This window comes from Bidens hawaiensis, unplaced genomic scaffold (genome assembly GCF_021521415.1).
Source record: "Bidens hawaiensis isolate Kalapana, Puna unplaced genomic scaffold, B.hawaiensis_p1.1 tig00024816_1, whole genome shotgun sequence".
In the NCBI taxonomy this organism is placed as follows: domain Eukaryota; kingdom Viridiplantae; phylum Streptophyta; class Magnoliopsida; order Asterales; family Asteraceae; genus Bidens; species Bidens hawaiensis.
In genome coordinates this window covers 232,325-258,283 of record NW_027493927.1, presented here as the reverse complement: position 1 = coordinate 258,283, position 25,959 = coordinate 232,325, and positions in this window count along the sequence as shown.

The window sequence follows — 25,959 nt, the reverse complement described above, 5'->3', positions numbered from 1 at the left end:
ATTAAATGGGTAATTAAGGCTTATATAATTATGGGTCATGGGCTTAAGCCCATGGTCTTTCCCTCTTTCCTTCATAGCCCAAGTCCATAACCCATATCCATTTAACCCAACACTAGCCCGACTCTTAATAACTCATATTTTCATTTTATTAACCGAAACTAGAAAACGGGATGTTACAGAAACTATGACCGAGAACTCAATGTAAACCGAGAACTCAAGGTAACCAAGAACTCCAACATAGAACATCATGACCAGAACTTTGAATAGAGAACTCGTGACCGAGAACTCGAAACAGAGAACCCACGTCTGATGATTTTCTCCTCCTTCCAATTCTTTTCATTTCTTTCTTTTCTCTAGAAGTTGCTGATGATCTTTATCTTTTTTATTAATAATGCTATTATATGCATTCGTTCATCTCAATCCGTTTAGATGCTACTACAGCCACCGTTTTCATGGTTATGATTATCATCGATACGATTACGTTTATTATTATTAGCATCTTACTTATTATTTCTTCCTATAACCATTTCCATTTATACACTCGTCCAAGATCTAGCTCTTATTGCAATAAAGTTTAAACCTTTATTTAATATGAACCCGGTTTTGCTAGATCTAGGATTTCTACGCAAGTCGGGCTTAAATGAACAAGCTTTTGGTTAAGAAACGTACCTTATATGAATCAATTTTAGGAACATGATCTAGTATTAACGTTTATCTTGTGCGTAGTTACGCTAGGGCACCAAAAATCTTGGATCTTTTCTTCGGATCTTGGTCCAAAAGAAGGAGAGAGTGTTTGTGTGTGTTTTGATGGTGTAGGATATGGTGTAGAGATTAACGAAAATGGAAAGGATTAGGGTTTAAGGGGTATTTATACTCCCTTAAGCCCATGGACCTAAGGCCCATCTTTCCTTTTTGGTCCATAATTAATTCCATCTGATTAGCCTACTTATTCTTCCATCTTTATGATTTTATTATTTCTCTACTAACTCAAGTAAACTTTTCTATCATAAATAAATAATATATTAAATATTATTCTTAGAAATTTCGAGATGTTACATGTTTGGTCATGATTTTTACTTTTAGATATTCGGGATAGCCATTTACCTAAAAATGGAAAGTATCAGGGGCGATTGGTGTGTGATTTTATTTAATTCTTTTGCTAAAAAAATATGTTGGTTATTTAAGTTTGTGGAACATGTATACATGTTTGGTCTTGTTATCTACTTGTAGATATATAGGATAGCCATTTATCTATAAGCTGAAAGTGATTGGGGCGACTGAATTCAAATGCTCCTCAAAAATGAGTTTTGAAGCAAAAAGAGAAAATTGTAAGTCCCCCCGGGGCGTCGCTGATCGATACGAGATCCACACGAGGTCTAGGAGTGCGGAATCCTCCTAGACTCGTTTATGGTGTAGAAGACGAAGAACACGATCACACACAAACAAACACACGAACAAACACACGAACGGGATAAACAAATCTGCAGATCTTTTATATAATAACCAAACCACGTTACAAACCGAACTAAAACAAAGACATGGCCGACCCAAGGTGAGCTCTACCTCGGGTCGTCCCACACGACTCTCCCTCTTGGTTTCTCTCTAGACAATTGAACTGAACACACAAAATGCTAACTATTTGGATCCTAAACAAGACACACATATATATAGATAACCAACTTCGCGGGCTTGGGCTTGGGCCTGTAGGCGAAGTTTTCTAACTTCGCCTATGGCGAAGTTGTTCTAACTTCGCCTATGGCGTCTCCGCTGGTCAGAATTGCATAGCGACGGTCACAAAATGCACCAACAGACTCCCCTTTGACTGTTGCTCTCAATTCTAACAAACACAAAAGATCATCTGTTACAAAGCATGCACCAACAGACTCCCTCTTAACTGATGATCTTCTGTTTGCTCCTTCTTGTAGGACTCGACTGCACTGTGATCTTCAGACTTGAACTTCACATATACATGCAACATCCATCCTGTCTTCAACCAGCCATGTCTGAAACTGTCTTGTAACTCCACAAATCTACCAATCACCCGGCGTCTTCCATATCAGATCTCCCCTTCAGTGTAAACTTCTCCGACTATATCGATTGAGGACTTTGACATGCATGCATCCCCGTGCCTAATTGATCATCTCAACCAATCACGTGAAGTTCTTCTAACTTCACCAACACGTGAAGTTAGGCTCCCTCCACAACTTCACCAACACGTTGGAATTGTATAGTAAGATAAGGTTCAATCTTCAACTACTCAACATCAAGTGATCAATTTCATCACAAAACCACCTTGACAGAATCTAACACACATGACCGTTAATTAATCCGAAGCATCTTCAATCACCATGGATAACGATCAAGAACATAAACAAATTAATTCCCGATTAAATCCAACTTGTTCCAAAATAGTAACAGGGTCCAATTCTCGAACGCCTTGAAAATAACATAAATAATATGCTCTGACCGCAAACCAGTAATGAAGAAAACCTTCAGTTCGATTTGACTTTCTTCAGTTGGTCAACCTCGAACAACAACAATTTCTTTGCCCACAAACACCAAAATATGTGTCAATATCCAGTTTCAATCAATATCCCATTCACAACTTCAACTCCATATCCAGAGTTGACCCGTATTTGTTCACACGTAAGACCAAGAGATACCAAGTTTCACTCGTTGTCGGAACAACACTTTCGGTCTCACAATAATCGTGTACACCTGGCCATACAGACGAAAACTCCAAACAACAATTTTTTTTTTTAGTAATTTTTTTTAACTTCGCCCAAAAGTCAACTTCGCCTAAAGTCAACTCCGCCTAAAGTCAACTTCGCCTAAAGTCAACTTCGCCAAAAGTCAACTTCTCCTAAAAGTCAACTTCGCCCCTCATTAACTTCGCCCCTCATTAACTTCGCCTAAAAAGTCAACTTCGCCAAAACCCTAAAATTTTAGCGACAACTTCGTCTGAACCCAATAACTTCGCCTACGGCGGCTGTTCGGCCAAAAACGTATCAGAAACGTGCCAGAAACACCAAAACGCAGATCTCGAACCATATCATAAGAGCCTAAGCGAAGTTGTTCTAACTTCGCCTATGGCGTCTCCGCTGGTCAGAATTGCATAGCGACGGTCACAAAATGCACCAACAAAAATGATAGTACATTGATCATCTAGTCCCATATTCAGAAAGAAATAACCTTAAAAGGTTGAGTGCTTAATTTCATTGGTGCATTAATAGGACTTAAACAAACTGATAAGGTAAAGTATGTGATATAAACATAAGGAACTACCAAAGTGTAAGAGGTGTTAGTCTCTTCCAAAAGTCTCGGTAATGAAGGTAGAAATGTAATAGTCTGTCATACCCATGCCATATGTTTGTCTGATCACCCAAAAAAAATTCAAAATTAAATGCATTTAGTTTATGGTTAACGCTTCAATAGTGTATGATTTTATGGCCTCAAATCATGTATTGATGGGATGCATCCGGTTTTCGGACACTGTGAGTCTTATGCGGCTTAATTATCTGGGTATTCATAAATATGAATATTTCAAAAGCTGTTAGAGCAAACCCAAAGTCATTAAACTTGATAACTATTGTACATCGTACAAATTCATTACTGACTTGATCAAAATCCGTTGTTAGTCATACATTATTCCTCCCTTGCGCGCGTCTTAATACCAGTAAGAAACGGACCCCAGGGGATACAATGTATGTAAGCCTACAGATGAACTCGTGCATACTCATTCACAGTAAAGGAAGCTTGGTGTATCGCTTGATAATGGTGGTAGTGGGATTATGAGTTGAGATTGTTTAGTTTATAAATCTATAAAATATTTATTTTGATCAGCAGCATAACGGTTTAAGTCAAGTTGGGGTGATATGGTAAAAGTCAAACTAAGCCTGAACCGAGATTAGAGGCTGATAGTTTTTGATATTCTCTGCCCTAATTGAAAATTAAATTGTATCACAAAAGTACTCGAAGGTTTGTCATAAGATAAATGGACAACAATATCAATGACCGACTTAACACCAGTAATATTAATACTGAAATATAAAACTGCGATGGAAGGGAGATTTGGTCAATATGATTCTCTGCTCAACTCACAAAATTATGTACTATTTTCGTAGAATAGTTTTCATAATTGTTTTTACATTATGGGCTTTTTAATTCAAAAATCCAAAAATATTGTGTTTTTCTATTTCGGGTTTTCTACTTTATTCTCGATTTTCGAGTGAAAGGGTACATATTTGAAAAAGAAAATACCAAAAAGATTTTCCCTATTTTATTTTATTCTTTTATTTAATTGATTTAAATTATTTGGTTTTAATTTATATATTTTGAACGCAAAGCACGTTAAAGTATTGCTTCTTACTCTGAGTGGTAAGATCTTTAAGGTAAAGTTCATCGAGACACAAGTTTCGATGCATTATTTAATTCTTGAAGATTAAAATGGGAATTTTTGACTTTAATTTTATTATTTATTTGCTATTCGTTATGTGGATTCATAACGAATAGAACCTATTCATTATTTATACTGATAACGAATGTGGGTTAATTATTATTCATTTGGATAAAGAATAAGCCTATTCGTTATCGCCATTCGCTTCCGCTACACTGATAACGTATGACCCCATTCGTCTTTAAACTTGATAACGAATGAAGAACGAATCTTAGTTGATTCGCTATGAGTTTTAACTTACTATTCATTCGTTAATGCGGTTAACGAATGAATCAACGAATATGAACCATTCGTTAGTTTTGAATTAACGAATGGGTCTATTCGTTTTTCTGGAAATGCGTGCAAGACTTGTACTATATAAGGAACAGTGGGTGAACGAATAGACTCATTCGTTCACCTCGATTATTGCGCATTACTAAACAAACCCTTGTCAAAATTTCTAAGAATCCTCGACCATCACAAAATATAGTTTTGATTAGTAATTAAGATAAACAAGGTATAGCCGATACTAACGCAATGCTTTTCGTCAAAATTCATGACCATTTGATAGGTTAATTAGTCATTTCTTTAACCGGGTCTGGGTTATGAACAAGAATAACCTTAATAATGTAGTTTAATCTTAATGCTTGTTTGGGTTTGTGTATCGATGATCATACGAGTTCATTGATGCCCGTATTACACCAATTCATCGTCATACATGTGTTAATTGAAATTTGATTGCATGTTTAACCGATCTCTGTTCTTATTCAATTTTGCCTTTGACAAAATGAGGTCAAAATTCGTTATAAACAACGAATGGAGACTCATTTGTGTTTGAAGTTCATTCGTTGATCTTACTTAACGAATAAACTCATTCGTGTGGTTTTATAACGAAACAAACTATATCATAACGAATGGGTTCATTCACTGACACTTTTTCGTTAGTTTTTCATTCGTCATAATGAATGTAGTGACGAATGATACTTTATTCAAATTATTTAATTATTAATTGAATTTTTATTTTTATTCATTATACTGATCCTCGGGTTTATGTATTTATAGAAATGGCTGATGAGATTGTTCAAGATGTTCCTGATATTGATCCACAGCCGATTGTTCAAAAACAACAGCCTGTACAGCAACAACAGGCTCCAGCTGCTCCCTTATTGCCATTTGACAAAAAGCACAACATCTGTGCTTTCTTGCAGGACAACTTTGCCGATCAAGATATATTTGGCGATGTTATTACATTATTACGCCGATCCAGGATTATTATGCTATTACTGCTGATGTACCTATACACTTCAGTGTCATTTGTCCTTCTGGAACTCGGCAAGATATGTGGAATCGGAGAATCATATAGTTGATGAGATCAATAAGAAGACGATCACAATATCCCCTGGTGTTATCCGTCGTATGCTGCAGTTTGTTGACAACATGGACATGCCATGTGAATTCGATTATACGTTGATACGAGGTTTATTTCAGAGATTATTTTATTCTCGAGACCTTGATCGTTCCCAATATAACAAGGCGTACTTGTGTGCTCCGTACAAGTACTTATTACATGTCTTGATACATTGCCTTGGGGTACGCAAGGGTGGATATGACGAGTGTCGGATTATGCTACAATCCGCATTTGTAGCTCTAATATTGAACAAGCCTTTCAATTTTTCTGAGCTCATATTTTATCATCTGAAGGAGAACTGCTTGATCAAGAATCGTCACAGCAAGTTCCTCATGTATCCACGCTTTGTGCAGTTAATTATTCATGATTTAATTCCTAATTTGGTGATTGATCAGTCATTACAGGATGATGTGTTAAAGTTGGAACACATGACTACCGATATAATGAAGAGGATGAAAACTTATCGTGGTCAAGAACCAACAGATCTTCCAAGGACTAAGCGTTTGATTGGTCACTTAGCGAATCCGGCTTATGTAAGTCCTTCTGATGATCGTTGGATTCATGGAGACTCATATTGTGAACATGAAGAAGGACCAGGTGGGAACGATGATGGTGGAGATGGTGGTTGCGGGGGTAATGTTCGACTGGTTGACTTTGAGGCAGCCAGCTCTCATGTTTCCCAACGAAAACGTAAGGGCAAGGAAAAAGTGAAAGATCAACCACCCAAGCGTCGTGTAACTCATGGTTCGGGTGTGGAGATTGGTCCACGGGTGCCTAGGTCGTCTGCACAACAACGACCGGCGGTGTCGCTTACTACTAGCACCCCGGCACTTACTTTGACGAAGACCATATCATCTTATCCTAGGCTTGGCGCAATTCCTCAATCTATCCTATATCATATGCCAACACCTCATGCTACATCAATGGTGATGTCTCCTACTCCTATAATGATGCCGACACAACCCTTGGCTTTATCTTTTATGAGAATCATCCGTCCACAAGGTCCGGTGCAACCTGTCCCAGTTTCGTTTCATGCTTTGCCACCCACACACCAGATGGACATGCTCCTCAGTTTGATTCATTTATATGAGAATCAAATGGCTGCTAATCGTACACTTCAAGAGCAAATGATAACGAATCAACGTCGTTTGATGTGGTACGTCTCATTTTGCCAAAAGGAGACCAAGGAGCTGCGTGAGATTGTAGCGGCTTAGGGGGTGAAAATAAAGGAGCAGGAGACCTTATTCTTTAGTTAACATGCAAAGAGGATGCATTAAAGAAGTTGAAAAATGATGATAAAGATAAGGATCTGGATGTAGCCGGTGCCAGTGGAAGGGAGCCAAAACAAGCTCACAGCTTGTCTGCTGCTGGTACGAGGGGTGGTGGTGAAGGCACTGATCGGCAGATAGTCGTTTATCAAGACTCAACTAATGTTAAGCCTATAGAGTCAATCAATGTCAACACTATTCTATTTATGGATTATGAAAGGGGGTGGTGATGAGTACCGCCAACGCTGACGAGATCGAGGATGGTGACTTTGTTGATCATGCCCTGTCTCGTGATCAAATATCGTTATTGTTGGGGTTAAATGATGAAGAATGGGATGCGTTGGAGACTAAGGAGAATGTAGAGGTTGTAAATGATGAAGAGGTTTTATTTGATACGAGTATTCCACATGGGAATACGTCGTTTATTTATGAAGATGAGGAAATTGAAATGGAAGACGTTACGGCACAGGAATACCCTGATCTTTATCATCATTCAAACGTTGATCAAGATGTTCCAACATTCACTGAAGAATATGTCAAAGCTGCCGAAGATCATCTCGAGAAAACAACGAAGAAGAAAGAGAAGATGTCGGAGAAAGAGTCTAAGCTCGTCTAAACATGATATTGAAACCTGGTTCAAGAATCGCAACAAAAAGACTCGAGCTTCCAAGATCATTGAAGCGTATCGGTATGTTGAACGGGAACAACAACTGGATGTCATTGCACGCACCAAAGCCAATCAGAAAACAACATTCAAGGCCGTACAATATCTTGGATTTATGATTCAGAGTTAAGAGTTTGTATTTTCAATATCTTACTAACGTTCTCTCACTGCCGAGGTGAGACGTGCAGACGCTCGCCAATCGGCTGTTTATCAACCGTGGTGGAAATCGATTAGCAGGATGGTTTCATCAGCATAAGCTCTTCGAGGTCAACCAAGGGTTTAAATTCTTTAAACCGCATGTTCCAACCCGAAAGTATATTAATGAAGTCAATCCTCGTACGGGTTAGAGGAAATGTGTTCTTAAAGTTAAGCCGCCAAAGACAATGAAACGAGTACCGGTGAAGACTTTTCGTAGAATTTTCATCTATCGTTCAATCGCTTGTACTATGACAACATAACAGGCGAGGCGGTCATCGTGTTGGGAAAGGGACTGAATACTATTTTTATACGAGTCAAAGACCCAATGTGGCTCTTGAATTTATCTGAAACTGACATGATGTGTTATTCGAGAACAAGTCCTGTTTGAAAGGCAAGAAGATTATGACCGAGCTATGCAATTCCAACGTGTCTTACAGGTGTGTCATGCGTTTGGGATTCATAGTTTTCGTGATTGAAAGGCCAAAAGTTTCAAATAAAGTAAAGACAAAGAGCTCAAGATGATGGGGTGTTTGTTAGTGCACGCTTTTTGTCATCTCGAGTCTTTGTATTCGTTATGTAATTTATTATTATTTTAATGTCGAGGGAAATTTAGTAATTATATGTCCCATGCGTTATATAATGGCTCATTCGTTAAAGTTGTTTAATGAATGAGGCCAATCGTGCTTAGGGCTGTTCAAAAAGCTCGAGGCTCGAAGCTCGTGGCTCGCTCGATAAAAGCTCGAATAAAACTAGCTAAAAAAGCTTGATTTGAAACATCCTGAGGTGAGTTGGCTCATTTTTGTGACCGAGCCAAAATCGACCTAGGCTAAACTCAATCATGGCTCGGCTCGTTGACTCGATCTTAATCTCGTTTAACTTCAAAATCAAGCTATAGCCTTAGTTGAGTTGCCTCGTTTAATTTCGAGCCGGAGCTCAAAACCACCCTGGCTCGACTCGGGCTCGACTCGTGAACAACCCTAATCGTGCTTATTATGGTTCATTTGTTAAGGATGTTTAACGAATGAACCTTAATCGTTATTGTTATATGTCCATTCATTAAGGATGTTTAACGAATGGACCTTAGTCGTTATATATTATATATATTCGTCATGGAATTTTGACGAATGGGGTATAGCGAATGAGTCATTCGCTATACTATGACAACATAACAGGTGAGGCGGTCATCGTGTTGGGAAAGGGACTGAATACTAGTTTTATACGAGTCAAAGACCCAATGTGGCTCTTGAATTTATCTGAAACTGACATGATGTGTTATTCGAGAACAAGTCCTGTTTGAAAGGCAAGAAGATTATGACCGAGCTATGCAATTCCAACGTGTCTTACAGGTGTGTCATGCGTTTGGAATTCATAGTTTTCGTGATTGAAAGGCCAAAAGTTTCAAATAAAGTAAAGACAAAGAGCTCAAGATGATGGGGTGTTTGTTAGTGCACGCTTTTTGTCATCTCGAGTCTTTGTAATCATTATGTAATTTATTATTATTTTAATGTAGAGGGCAATTTAGTAATTATATGTCCCATACGTTATATAATGGCTCATTCGTTAAAGTTGTTTAATGAATGAGGCCAATCATGCTTAGGGCTGTTCAAAAAGCTCGAGGCTCGAAGCTCGTGGCTCGCTCGATAAAATCTCGAATAAAACTAGCTAAAAAAGCTTGATTTGAAACATCCTGAGGTGAGTTGGCTCATTTTTGTGACCGAGCCAAAATCGACCTAGGCTAGACTCAATCATGGCTTGGCTCGTTGGCTCAATCTTAATCTCGTTTAACTTCAAAATCGAGCTATAGCCTTAGTTGAGTTGCCTCGTTTAATTTCGAGCCCGAGCTCAAAACCACCCTGGCTCGACTCGGGCTCGACTCGTGAACAACCCTAATCGTGCTTATTATGGTTCATTTGTTAAGGATGTTTAACGAATGAACCTTAATCGTTATTGTTATATATCCATTCGTTAAGGATGTTTAACGAATGGACCTTAGTCGTTATTTATTGTATATATTCGTCATGGAATTTTGACGAATGGGGTATAGCGAATGATTCATTCGCTATACCATTTTGGTTGTTTATATAATGAAGACGAATGAAAGCCATTCGTTACGGATTGTGTAGAGAATGACATTCGTCTTCTATATATAGGCTATTCAGCCAAAGCATAATTTAAGTGTTTTTAAAGTTAATTTTCTGTGTGTCGTTACTCTGATAAATTGTTCTCTCAAGCACTTCGTTAATATTAATCAGATCCAATCTAATATATAAAAACACATATCACATAACTAGATCCGGTATTCAATTGATATGACGCATTTAATCAATTGAAGCTCTATAGTGTTCTCACTTGTTGTTAGAAGACTGGTAGATGGAATGTTGATTGCAAAGAGTAGCTAGGAATAATATGGGATGTAACTTGAAATGAGGCAAGTGATGGTGTTTGTGAAGCCAAAACTGTCATTGAATGGATGCATTAATGGGTATTAGTTAGTGAGTTGATGGAGCATGGGTTTCATTTCGTGAATACTAATATAAATTGATGGGTTATTATTTAGTATTAGTTTAAATTGATGAGTTATTAACTTTCATCTATAAAGATTAACTACTTGAAGTAAACATTTACATAACTTGGTAGTTTTTCTAAGGGACAATTACATACATCCCCGTAAGAACTTGATACAATATCATAATTACCAATTAAAAAATAATCGTATCAAAAATACCCATTTTCAAATTTATGAGATTTACAGTATTCCCAAATATTGCTCTAGGATATGAGAGTTTAGTATGTAAAGAAAAAGAAAGTAAGTAAAAATTCTGATTATATATAAGAGGTTTATTTGATATTAACTCTTTTGATCGACCAAGTATGATATTCTGCAATTTTGAAAGGTATATACGAAATTGTCACTTTCTTGAATAAACACATTTTAGGCGTGGGTTTTGGGCAAATAAATCGTTCTTGTTATCCAAAACTAATGACTTGACACCTGAATAATCATATAATTAACCAAAAACATAAAAAACTAATCACAACCATTTTAAGTCGTATTAATAAGAATAATTTGTTTAAATATGAAAAAAAATGTAAAGAAAGAAGGTAAGTATAAAATTCAAATTATATTAGAGGTAATTTGATATTAACTCTTTGGTCAAATATGATGTTTTGCAATTTTTAGAGGTATATATAAAATTGCCACTTTCTAGAATAAACACTTTAGGCTTGGGTTTTGAGCAAATAATCCTTCTTGTTATCCAAAACTAATGACTTGACAGATGAATATTTATATAATTAACCAAAAACACAAAAAACTAACCATTACCATTTCAAGTCGCATTAATCAGAATAATTTGTTTAAATTATGATAAAAAAATGTATAGAAAGAACAATACCTGCAATTTGAGTTGACACCTGAATAATCATATAATTAACCAAAAACATAAAAAATCAAAATACCCATTTCATTAATCGAAATAATTTGTTTAAGTTATAATAAAAATATAATAAAGAACAACACATGAAATTTGTTTTTCTTCTTTAATAAAATGAACATCAAACAATCTTCTGGAAGATGAATTGATGAAAAAAAAAGATTAATACAACAAAATTACACATTCATTAAGTACACATTGTATATGAAAAGGTATTGCATATTATTTTTCACCTCGTGTACCTCTTAGAATCAATTAATTACACTTATAATTATACACCCTCATCTTCAAGATCATCGTTATTATCATCATATTCATCATTCGCCCATGCACAATGCATAAAAAGACCCGAATTTAATATTTAATAGAATGTTTTTTGTGACATGGTGTGTTTGAACCTGTCTTTGCGCAAACTAATTTGCATGGACCATCTACTTTAACATGAAAATGTGTAACAATGAACATTTAATCAAATACATTTACAATATATTAGAATATAAATTTATGATTATGAGGAGCTTTTCAAGGGCGAGACATCAACAAAAAAAATGACTTACTAGTTACCACCATGACAAATAACAAAAATGGTATTATAATTTCTAAGTCCATGTTGGATAATATAGGTGACAGTTTTAACCTAATGGGTATATCTGGGTTAAGTATCATCTCTAAATTGTCGAACCAGTTAAAAAAAGGTTGAGAGTCACCCGAATTTGATTTTAAGGCATAAAACTCCCCGAATCACTTTAAGCTTCTAGATTAGCATACCCACTTTAAACGGAGAGACACCTTCTTCTCAATGGCAAATTGGCAATAGGCATCAAGACATGTAAATATGAATTTCCAAACAAAAATGTATAAGTAAAGCGTGTAAACATATATAAAAGACTAGTATATGCAAAAGTTCAAATGACTCCTCATATCAAGGAATACATTTATGGTCATAGAGATCACAGTTGTCTATTCTTCAACATCAACATAGTAAAAAAAAACCTTACGCTGCCCACATTCCTCAACAGATTCCTTAGATAATTTAACAAAAATTGATGTTAAAATTGTAAATGTTGTTATTCAAAATCAGAGTATTTTGGTAGTTGGTTTAATATCTAAAGTCAAATCAAACCTCTTGGTCAAGTTTTATTATTTTCCTTATTTTTGTTCGAAAGTGCAATAAATGAAAAATGGATCATCATAACATGACAAAAACGAAAAATATCACAAACCTTGAGGTTCATGTAATCACTACTAAGTGTGTATCTTCTAGCCCTTCCAATATATATGTATATATATATATATAGGGTGAGGTTAAAATAAGAAGTGTGAGAAGTAATATCGGGCATTGGATTTGATCATCTGATGGTGGATATTGTTAATGTGTTTTTTGTTCGGTGTGTTTTATTTTGTTAGTTCGGTGTGTTTTATTTTTTTAAGGGTAAAAACCACTTCTTACACTTCTTAGGATAGTTTTACTTCTTATTTTAACCTTGCTCTATATATATATATATATATATATATATATATATATATATATACATATATATATAGGGAGAGGATCATGAGAGAACTCCATTTTATGGAGAGAACTAGAGAACTACTAAGTTAAAGGGGTAAATATGTAAAACAACACAAACTATATATTTTCCCCAAATCTTGATTCCCTTATAACGATTTCCTTCCCTTATAAATATCTCCTTCCATGTCACGATCCCCTATTCAATCTAATCCACTAATACCCATATCAATTACTTGAATCGTCATAATATAATTGAAGAATCGAGGTCCATTGATCACGCACATTGTTCATCCCGTTCTTCCCTAACATGTTGATTGAAGGTTGTGTTAGGTTAAATTCGTTTTACTACTTTAGATTCAATTCTAATCGTGTTTTGGTTTTGTTTAATCAGAAATCGACTCGTCTGGAAGCATTGCTGCAATTAATGGTGCAATATCGGTTCAATTGAACGATTCTATGTCAAATAAATTTGTTACTGCAACAAACGGTGATGAAGATGCTGAATTAACCGACTCTGTATCAGAATCTCGTGTCAATCAATCAAGTATTTCACATTCAGTGTCATCTGGCGATGGTGCTTCAAGCTATTGTGTCCAAACCGAGAATAATATGCAATATGTTGGTGTTGAACATCGAGGTAACATATTGACTTACATATTGACTTTATGGATCTGCACACACACCTGTTATTCAATGCGTATATGATACATATTACGTATGTGTTTTATATTGCATATATGTATTATAACACCTATTCCCCATATTATGCAATACACATGTGTACTATATCTGTTAACACTTCGTCTTACATGCCGTGTTATCTAATTGTTAACACCATGTGACATTTGTTACAATCACGTAACGCATCTTAACTGTTAATGTATTTTTATATACGCCTTTGACACGTGTGATACATATGTGCTACGAGTGTTTACGTTGATACGTTAACATGCAGAATATTTCTGGAGGTTCAAAAGGAAATTTACAGAAGAATGAGACAGTGTTATATTACAAGTTCTTCAGAATTAGACGACATTAAAAAATTCAACATTGCACATACCAACAAAAGATTCAAAGCAGTCAACAATTATGTGGTACGTTTATTTATGTTTTTTCGGTTATTTTTATGTTTACATGTTAACGCTTACATTCATCGGCATTCACCTTATTTTTTCATTTTATATTTTTGTTGGTTAAAATATGTAAGTCGACTTTAATGCACAGGATACAACTGTTTCTTGCTCGTGCATGGGGTTCACGCGTGTTGGATATCTGTGCAGACATGCTTTTTGCGTGTTTAGGTACAACGAGGTCGAAATGATACCTAACAAATACCTGCCTGCTCGATGTATGAGAAACGTGCTTCCGGACAGGGTACATGACATCACGAACAGATATTCGGCTGAAGATGACGAAGAGTCCGTTATTAGACGCAACATGTTTGAATTATTAACCGAATGCGCTGACCGACTGAGACACAAACCGGATTGCCTCAATTCCCTTTTTGTCCAGCCTAAAGAAATAAAAGACAAGGTGTTTAAAGAGTGCCCGTCTGAGCCACTTTGTAACCGTAAACGTTCGATTAAAAGTGAGCTTGTTGGACAGCCCGACACGGTTGATGTGACTATCAAGCCACACACTGGTATTAAAAACAAGGGGTCGGGTACTAAACGTCAGGTCGGCGTAGTTGAAAAACTGCTGGAAAACTGTAACAAAAACCCAAGGTTGTGTCACAAATGCAACAAATACGTGATCAATCATGACTCCCGTAACTGTGAAAAAGTCAAGGCTGCTAAATAAGCCGCCGCCGCTGCTGTTAGCTGATATCGCTGTTGCCAGGTCATCCGCCGACCGTTCTATCAATCGTTGTGTCACACGGTCCAACCGTGTTGATTCTGCTTGATTTTATGCATTTTATATTACATGCACGCTTTATTTTATGCACTTTATATTACATACGCGCATTGCATTGTTATATATTCAATGAGCACATCTCACGTTTTTGTATTAGACGATTCTGCCTTTTAATAAATTTTGAAATGACTGTTGGTACAACCCAATGAAACTTACGTTTGTGTAATACATATTAATATTTTGATTTTTATACTTGCGGTTAAACCGTTTTAGACGGGTGCACTTGCGTGATATATATCGTTTGCGCACGTTTTTTAACGCTTGCATTATCATTGTGTGTTGTATGGTTTATATACCTGTGTTTTTTTACATTCTACGTTCTGAATATTGTATTGCGTATACGCATTTACACACGCCTTTTGACGCTACACCGATTATCAGGTTGCGTGTACACATTATAATGCGTATTCGCATTTTCATTATTTTTTATTTGCACCTCTTATTTAATACAACTATAGGTGTTTTTTAATCTCCAATTGTATAATGTAATGTATGGTCACTATTTATCCTTACTATGTTTTCGTGTTACATGTGTGCATCCCACATTGGTCCCTATCTATCCTTTTTTCATATTACACGTGTGCATCACACATTGGTACCTATATATCCTTGTTATGTTTTCATATTACACGTATGCATCACACTTTCCATGTATGTTGTATCAGTCACACATTCTATTTACATGTCGAACATCGTATACGTGCCCTCTACGTATACATTGCACATTCCCTATACATTTTTTACACACATTCAACTAACACATAAACACTTGCACCCATACCATTCAACTGTTCCATTCACTTGCAAAAATCAAAACAAACAAAGCAATCAAGACAAATGCTTTAAACCATACCATCCAACTGTCTAATTCACTTACACGTGTCAAAACAAACAAAATAAGCATGTCATAAACTACATGACACCATATGTTTTTACACGATTACCGTTTATTTCATTCTTAACTACCAAGTATCAACATTTATCTATCAACCCTCCTTAAAACGAACCTTTTTAACCACAACCTGCTTTGGTTTTTTGCTTTCCCAATCTCTAGCATCCGCCAACATGCCATCTCTTACATTGTTTACTCCCGAAAGCAATATGCGAGCTATGTACTTCATCCTAAGAATATTGATCTGCTTTACCTTTTGGTCTTCTTCCACGCTGAAGTCACACTCGACACGATGTCATCTTCTATAGCACTTCATGTGTCGCATCGTGAATACTATGCACAATCTGTTACGTTGCTTGATGTTTTCCATGGTAACTTCACTCTTGTTGGAGGCCATGCACGCCTACTCTCTTTAGCCTTTGGGTGTCCAACCAATCTTAGGTACCTGTTGAATATGTCAATCTGTGTAAACGAAAAAAAATCATTATAACATACCAATAACGGCATATGTTGCTTCGATTTAAGTGTAATATACCAATTATCCATGTAATACATATGTGCAATCGCACGTATACGATATATTATCAACATATTGTTACCCGATTTTCAGATATAGAGCATGAAAAACAAAGTATAATGCGTATGTGGAGTGGTATACACAAAATAATGTTTGATTTACAGCCAACACGCAATATCATTTGATTGCTTCTATTATGTGTAATATACTAATGATTCATGTAATAAATATGTGCAGTCACACGTATACGAGCTATTAACAACATATTGTTACCCGATTTTCAGATATAAAGCACGAAAAACAGAGTATAATGCGTACGCGTAGTGGTATACGCAAAATAATGTTTGATTTACAACCAAAACGCACAATAATATCATATGTTTGCTTTGATTATGTGTAATATACTAATGACTCATGTAATACATATGTGCAATCACACGTATACGAGCTATTAACAACATATTGTTACCCGATTTTCAGATATAAAGCACGAAAAACAGAGTATAATGCATATGTGTAGTGATATACGCAAAATAATGTTTGATTTATAGCCAACACGCAAAATAATATCATGTGTTTGCTTCTATTATGTGTAATATACTAATAATTCATGTAATACATATGTGCAATCACACGTATACGAGTTATTAACAACATATTGTTACCCGATTTTCATAGATAAAGCACGAAAAACAGAGAATAATGTGTATGTGTAGTGGTATACGCAAAATAATGTTTGATTTACAACCAAAACGCACAATAATATCATATGTTTGCTTCGATTATGTGTAATATACTAATGAATCATGTAATACATATGTGCAATCACACGTATACGAGCTATTAGCAACATATTGTTACCCGATTTTCAGATATAAAGCACGAAAAACAGAGCATAATGCGTAGTGGTATACGCAAAATAATGTTTGATTTAAAACCAAAACGCACAATAATATCATATATTTGCTTCGATTATGTGTAATATACCAATGACTCATGTAATACATATGTGCAATCACATATATACGAGCTATTAGCAACATATTGTTACCAGATTTTCAGATATAAAGCATGAAAAACAGAGAATCGGCTATCGAATGATTACCTTGTAGTGTTCTTCGGCTTCGATTATGTGTCCTTCGTGTTTAATCGGCTGGTTTTAATCCCGATCGCCTGGCTTAAAGAAACCCTAGGTTAATGGGGTTGGAATGAACAATGGAACTGTGTGAAATCAGGAAAGAGAGAAGAGAGGTAGAAAGCGATGGTTTTGAGCGAGTTTTGTTATATTTTGTTAATTCCTTAATTGCCCTTTCCTAATAAAAACAGGTTTTGTTATCAATCTTCTTTTATTTTTCAATTTTGAGTTGTGAGTTGGTGAAATCAATGAAAATAATAGAGTTCTCTAGTTCTCTCATTTAGAAGAGTTCTCTCTCTCTCTCTCTCTCTCTATATATATATATATATATATTGGTTTCCTTTAAAAACTCAATTTTGATTAACAACTTTAAGAACCAATCTAAACTACCCATTTTAATCTAGTCTTTAATATTTAATAATAAAATAGAAAGGCATAATTATAACTAATAATTTCTCTTTCTTGTTAATTAACAAATTATTTTATCTCATATTTTCTCTCTTTTTTACAACAATCAAACTACTTACTAATGCAATTATTTATTTGTTCTTCTAATCTTAATACTAATCATTTATTTACATATATCAATATCATTATTCTCACCATCGTTTTTTAACTTTATATCTATTTACATAAATAGAGATCTTTGTATTAATCAAATGTACTCTTTTACATAGTGTGTAAATCTTTTACATATGTGGTTATAATTTACACCTTTTGTGTAACTAAAAACATAGTTGCGTTTGTTTACATAAATGTACACATATTATTATTTACATATATGGAAATCTTCATCCGCGTCATTCATTTTCAAACTAATAGTTTGTTTACATATATTTAAATTTTCAACGATGGTTTATTTGCCATATTCAATATTTTGCACATACGTAACTATGCTGCCTATATGTATATAAATCTTCAAATCTTTGGTTCGACGAAGGAAGTGTAGATTCTGTAATTTTTTTGAATCAGTCATAAACTGTTGGTTCATGTGTAAATTACAAAAAATAAAAGAATTGCATAAATGAAAATTATCACTTAAGTTGAATTATCATAAATAAGGTTCATGAATCCTCCGTTAGACTTTTTTTCCAATAACTAACAAAATTAACATTAACACTTAACAGAAAAAATGCATAGTAGAGAATTGCCATTCACTACAAGAAAACTTGGCAGTTGCGACGACCTTTCCAGTCACAAAACGGTCGCAATTGCCCTGTTGCGACCGTTTTTCTACCGAAAGTGCCGTCGGAAAAACGCAGGTCGCAAATGCTCTGTTGCGACCATTTTGTTACAATCGTCGCAAATCTTGCAACCGGTGTTGCGGTCGCAAGTCCTGCAACCGGTGCTACGGTCGCAAGTCTTACTACCGCTGTTGCGGTCGCAAGTCTTGCTACCGATGCTGCAGTCGCAACTCTTGTTACCTCTGGTCGCAAATTTGCAAATCTTGCTACCTCTGGTCGCAAATTTGCAAATCTTGCTACCACTTTTTTGGTTTCAAGGCAGCCAAAAATAATTATTCTTCAAAATATACATTAATATAGATGCAAACACACAAACACAGATCAAACTATAAATTTGTATTAAAGACGTTCAATATTAAGAAAATGTTATTCGAGTTCTATAAACAAATATAAAAAATGTTACGCTGGATAAACACAAATCAAAACCAAAACTACCATACTTTCGAATGTAAGCCAATTGCATAACTTCTATGTCCAGTTACAAGCGGTAGCTTTATTTAGACTTATCAATCTCATACATATGAGCAACTCTTGGCACCAACTGGTCATCCGGGTTTGTGTATGTTAAGATGGAAAGCAATACCTGCTAAACACACGCTACACAGTAAACAACTATATAAAGTAGGAAATAAGAGTACAGATGAAAATTAGGGTTTGAATAATTACAGATGAAGATGAAGAGGCTCTAATGCAGAATCGAGAGCATGGATAGATGGTGAGGGATTCGGCGATTGTTCAAAGTGTGGTTAACTGCTCCGTGCATAGATAAATTCTTATTGATAAGTTATGTGAACCAAGTTTAATCATCTGTACATATCGTGTAAGCTACTTGTAAAAACTCCAATTGCTTAAAGTAAGGTCGCAAAGATTGCAACCGCCTAGTCACCGTTACAAAAGTTCCGACCGTCTAGTCTTCGATTGCAAAAACTCCAACCGCCTAGCCACCGGTTGCAAAAAACTCCCGACCGTTTAAAATAAACGGTTGCAAAAACTCCGACCGCCTAGTCACCGTTGCAAAAATTCCGACCGTCTAGCCTCCAGTTGCAAAAACTCCTACCGCCTAGCCACCGGTTGCAAAAACTCCGACCTCTTAGCTGCCGAAAAAAAAAGGTTGCAAAAACTTCGACCACTTAGCTACCGTGTCAAGTAACTACGCTTTCGGTAGCAAATTTGCTAAATCGGTCGCTAAAACTGCTACCGTTTTTTTCGGTAGCAACTTTTGGTAGCAATTGCTTAATTTTCTAGTAGTGATTTAATTACCTGATGAAGACATATTATTTTTACAAGGAAGCATATAAACATTAACCAAAAGAAACCCTAACTGGATCTATCTGGATTGGACGTGATTTAGGAGAGAGAAAGAGAGATGCATGAGAGATATCAGGAGAAGTTAACAAAGAGAATAATATCCATACCCATAATATCCTTTTCATATTTAGTTATTACCCAAAGTCTTTTAATTAATTACCTAAATGTCATTATTATTTAAAACCATTGATCAATAGATCTAGGGTCTAGATGAGTTCTTAAAGTTCTCATTATAAATAAGATTTCTTAAATGAAACTCACCCTATATATATATATATATATATATATATATATATATATATATATATATATATATATATATCATACGTAGAGGCTATATATTATTTCAGTGATAATATCTACTTTGTCAAACATCCAAATTACATTTACCATTATGTTTATGAAAAATCTCATCTTGAAATGTCTCCCAAATCATACCTCCTACAACTAAAAGATATTCTACAGGTATAAATAAGAAGAAGCATTATAATACGTGAAAATGTACCAAATCACATGAACAACATTCAAAGAGATACACATTATAGATGTTCATGCTACTAATTTCATACAATGAAAACGTCAGTATATTGGGAAACAAATGCAATAATCATTCATCATTTGAACATAAACCAATCACTATGCAATTCATAAAACATTGATAAGAATTCCTCAAATGTACACACACATTTATATATATAAAACATGATGCTATATAAGTAACTAATGTTAACATTATGAGACTTTAAGATGCTAGTATTGTAGATAATAACTTATAATAATTATCATAATTACTTGAACCTCACTAATGGTAAACCTTTGAGCTTCCTCCAACTTCATTAAGAAAAGGACGTAGGAGTAATTTCATAAATGGATGAAACTTTATCTAGTTGAACCATACGCTTTAAGAACGGATCCAAGTGTTGGTCATTTCACTCGTTGTATAAATCCAAATATGATAAATAATATGGACACCGGACTCAGACAACCATCAATCGTCTATATCAAGAGTTTCTGAAAAAAAACTCAAATTCTAGTTTGACTTTCACAAGTCAATATACTCAAAATCCATAGTTGACAAACAGTTTAAGAAAGAACATAAGTTTTATGTCAAAAAAGAAGATATTATAAATTCCACACTTACAAAAATAAAAATGAGCAGATATATGCAATAAGTCTACAATCATAATTCAAGAAAATATGAAGCTTTTAACACACCCAAATATGCTCTTAGATTTCTTCATCTTCAAAGGGATTTCGTTAAAGATAATCTCCAACCTACATTATAACCAAAACCATACACCATTTAACATAACAAGAACATTTTATAACATATTTAGGAAAATATATAAAAAAAACAACCATCGACTATTAACATGTCTTATACATTAGTTTACACTTTGGACGACTTTGGATTTGCTTGGCTCGTTTAATGCATTTGGCCATTTTTTTCTATTTGGTATATCGTTTGTTTGGCCCATTAAAGATACAACATAACCATATTTACTTCTTGTTAATTCCAAGCGGTGTTGGCAATGCTAATAAGGCAGTAATTAAGTAATAAAAGAATAAATAAAAAAGGCATACCTAAACATCAAGCATTTTCTAAAAGGGATTTCGGCCACTTCTTTCCCAAAGATACGGAAAATGCCAGCACATACAACATTAGAGCTGCACAATTAATATAACAAATTAATATAATTTGTGTAATAACAAAAAGTTTAAACAACGAAATGAGGTCTCATTTGACTGTCAATGTAGCACAGTACATCCCACCATAATCTTGTTGTTTTAAAATTCTCATGAAATGATGTCAATTTTCCAATTGGTACACAAGTTATCAACTACAAAAATAAGAGCTAACATGGTCACCTCGTTTCTGGTTCAAACTCGCACAATAGAAATGGTGAATTTCATTTTCAGATATATATATAGAAACTACATCGGTTATGCATATATTATCAAAGTGTATAGAGAGCATAATAAGTAGAGAAAATGGAGTTTCTTATTCATTGGTATGTATATATATCCAATACAAACACAAGAAGCCACGATATATAGGCCAATAGATTTAATACAAACATAATGAAACATGAGAGTTAAGAATGTGGATAGTCACCATAATAACATGTTTAAACCATATTAAACATTATGTAATGAAAATAATATATATATATATATATATGTGTGTGTGTGTGTGTGTGTGTGTTTTAAAGAATTTAGTTGACAACCTTTTGAATGGTTAAAGGATAGATGAGTAATTTAATAATGTATGAAGCTTCATTAAGTTGTACCGGAAGCTTTAAAAACGGATGAAGACATTGGTAAATTACTTTTCTTGACCAATTATGTAATAACTCGTTTGTCCTTATCATGTAATTATGAAATTACTTTGTTGCCCATCACTCTTCCTTTATAATATACTAGCATAAGTGCCCGCGCGTTGCGGCGGGATCGTATTAAAGTGTTGACGATGACGTGTTTGTTGGTATATCCATAGGACCAGTTGGATCAGTCAAACCAGAGTCAAGAACCGGATAAGTATATATATTTTTATATAATTTAGTATATAAAATTGAATAATACCATAAACTTTGTCTAGAGTAAAACTAACTAAAGTATTATCCTTGACTTCCTTGAGCATGAACTAACTTGATAACATTATCTACCATTGTTGGACGCATTGACGTTTTACCCAAATATTTTTAGTTACATGAATTAACAATCAATTAACTATAACTTAACAGAATGATTAAGCTACATTTAGTATTTTGGTTCAATATTTTTCAACCAATGACAAACCCATGAAAATGGTTTTCAAAAACTTAAAAACCAACAGAAAACCTGAACTTTTGTCATTCTCTCTTTTTTATTTTGAGCAAGCGTGACATAAAACGGTTTTTCCATTTAAATTTCAATGTTACTTGGTTTGATAACACCCATTTTCCTATTCATACCCGTAAATTATATATTAAATCTAATGTATAGTCAAATTATATTAATTACTTTGCACGGTTAAAAAGTATATTAACATTACACATTTTAGTTTAAAATGCCACTTAGAGTTTGAGAAGCTATTAAGAAGTTAAATGCAACAAAGAAAGACCCTCTACTATTTTTATTGTTGTCCAATATTACCTACTAAATTATCTCAAGTCATATAAATATAAAATTTAACAAAACCTTAAAAATAATTAAGAAACAAAGCGACAAACATTGCATGAGGCAATTGTACCAAACTCAAAAACAATTCTTTACATAATCTAGCCTGCCTTATGTGACATATTGTTGTAGAGATTATTTTCAACCGGCGTGCGAAAGGCGTCGTACACCTGATGGGTTTATGCTAATTCAATGTACATTGGGTTCGCCAATTATGTTTCAAATATCAACACCCTAAACTTCAATCTATTTATCGACTTGTATTCATTTTTATATGTTATTTAACTATTATCTCAGCAGTTTCTCATAGATTAAAAGATTAATGTGTGCAAAATTAAAGAAAATTAAAATCCACAAATCAAATTAACACACTTATAAAATAGCTCGTTTTAACTCGAACCAAGTTGAAAACTTTTTAAAATGGCCCGCTTTGACCTGAACCAAATTGATACCTTTTTAAAATCACCCATTTTGAGCCAAACCAATCGTTACGATTTCAAAAGGACCCGTAAAGACCTGAACCAAATCGATACCTTTTTATATTGATTTGTTTTAAGCCAACCAAATCGACACGGTTTTAAAATGACACATTTTAAACGAAATTTAAATTGACACCCTTTTAAAATGACCCGTTTTATGGTATTCGTATTAACACAATTTTAAAATGCCTTTCTTAAACCGGTAGCTCTTCGTGGCGGGGATACTAATAGTTTTGTGTACCTATATTCATAAATTGCGAATGTATATTTCCAACATAGATGTTGAAGGAAAGTGATGATAATAATAACTTATATATAGTGTAGATTAAATAAGAGGAGGTATTTTTGTAACTCAATTGCCATTTAATTGGCAATTGAAATGTTGAAGTTCAATGCATGCATAAATAGGTGTTAATTGGTAACTTCATGGAGTATGGAAGTTTCATTTCATGAATATAAAATAATGAGTTATTTATTTTAATATGACTTTAAGGATGGGTGGTATTGACACGCCCAATATCTTTTATATATGAATCATTAAACTATATTTGTTTAAACATTTGGGCATCTTATTATTACAACTTCAAATGGCAAAGGCACATGCAGTATCTGTTTAATTCCTTTTGATTTCCAATTTTCATGTAGCTTCTTTTTAAACTCACATCTAAACGTTGCCTTAATTATTTACACTTTTGTCACAGGTCATGCATGGACATCTGACTTTGGCTGTTCAGATATAGAAGAAGAGTTTCAATGGTTAATCAAGTGAGCAATTTAAACCATTAATCCTTGTGCAATTTGTGGTTAATATATATTTAATACAACTTAAAATTTTGGAGCTTTTTAATTGTTATTGTTTAATCAGGCACGCACCACTGCATAATGTTAGGTGACCATTGGAGCAATCTAATGATCGCTATCGGCAATATCCTCCGACCTTATTGTTGATAGTCGATCACGATGACAGGGTTATGCCCTTGCACACCTTGAAATTATTAATTGGCGGTACGTATTTCATTTTCGTGTCTATATGGTTGTTGGGATAATATATAGGTAACCAACTTTGGTAAAAAAAAAAGAAGAACAACAACAAGCCACATTATATAGGCTAACAAAGTAGTTAATAGAAACATAATGAAACATGGTGTAAGGCCCCGTTACCGGTGCCTCACATTTGGACGTTGGATTTACTCATAAACACAGTTCCAATTATCAGAGTTAATTAAAACATTCGCGGAATATTAAAACTTTCATGAAACATTACATCCCAATTCATATCTTGTCTTAAATAAACACCTTGTCTTTCATTTTATAATATTAAACATAAAACATTTTGAGTCTTCGGATGCCAGAACCTTATTCTTCTGCCATGTGCCCCCGCTCAAGCCAGCTATCTCATTCTACTCACCTGCGTGCATACTAAAAGTCAGCTACGCTGAGTGATTTCTAGTTAATCATACGACATACGACACATTCATAACTACTTACTATCATACATACTTTATACTTTCGTGTATAATATACTTACTTACCTTTATACTTTCTTTCTTTCATATTCATACCTTATGTTTTAAAGAGCATGCAACCCTTTAACATTCGCATATATTATTAGGGTATGCAACCCTTTAACCTTCGCATATATTATTAGGGTATGCAACCCTTTAACCTTCGCATATTATTATGGTATGCAACCCTTTAACCTTCGCATGTATTATTAGGGTATGCAACCCTTTAACCTTCGCATATATTATTAGGGTATTCAACCCTTTAACCTTCGCATATATTATTAGGGTGTGCAACCCTTTAACTTTACCTTACCTTTCATTATCATCTCCGTTATCACATTCATACATATCTTACATAGTATCATACACATCATAGTCATCCATACTTCTTTATTCACATACTCATATCATACATGCTACACTATACTTTCCTTGACAATACGTGCAATACCCGAAGGTCGTTCACGTATTGTCAAGCATGCATTCATAATTAAACATAGCTACTTCCTTATTCACATACTCATATCATACATACTACACTATACTTGCCTTGACAATACGTGCAATACCCGAAGGTCGTTCACGTACTGTCAAGCATACATTCATAACTATCACATTCAGCATTAAGACATACATTTACCATTTAAGGTAAGTGTATTAACATTCACATCGAGTATGCACACAGCCCCAAAAACATAACAAGGAAATGGGGCTAGAAACTCACACTACGTGAATATTGGCTTTTGGCCACACACATGCTCTGGGCGGTTTTCCACACCTCGGTCTAAACGTGTGGCTAAAGGTCGCTTTTGTCACACATTGGTTATTCGTGTGACTAAAAACGCACATGTTAGAACTAAAAACACACATGTTAGAACCTTTAGCC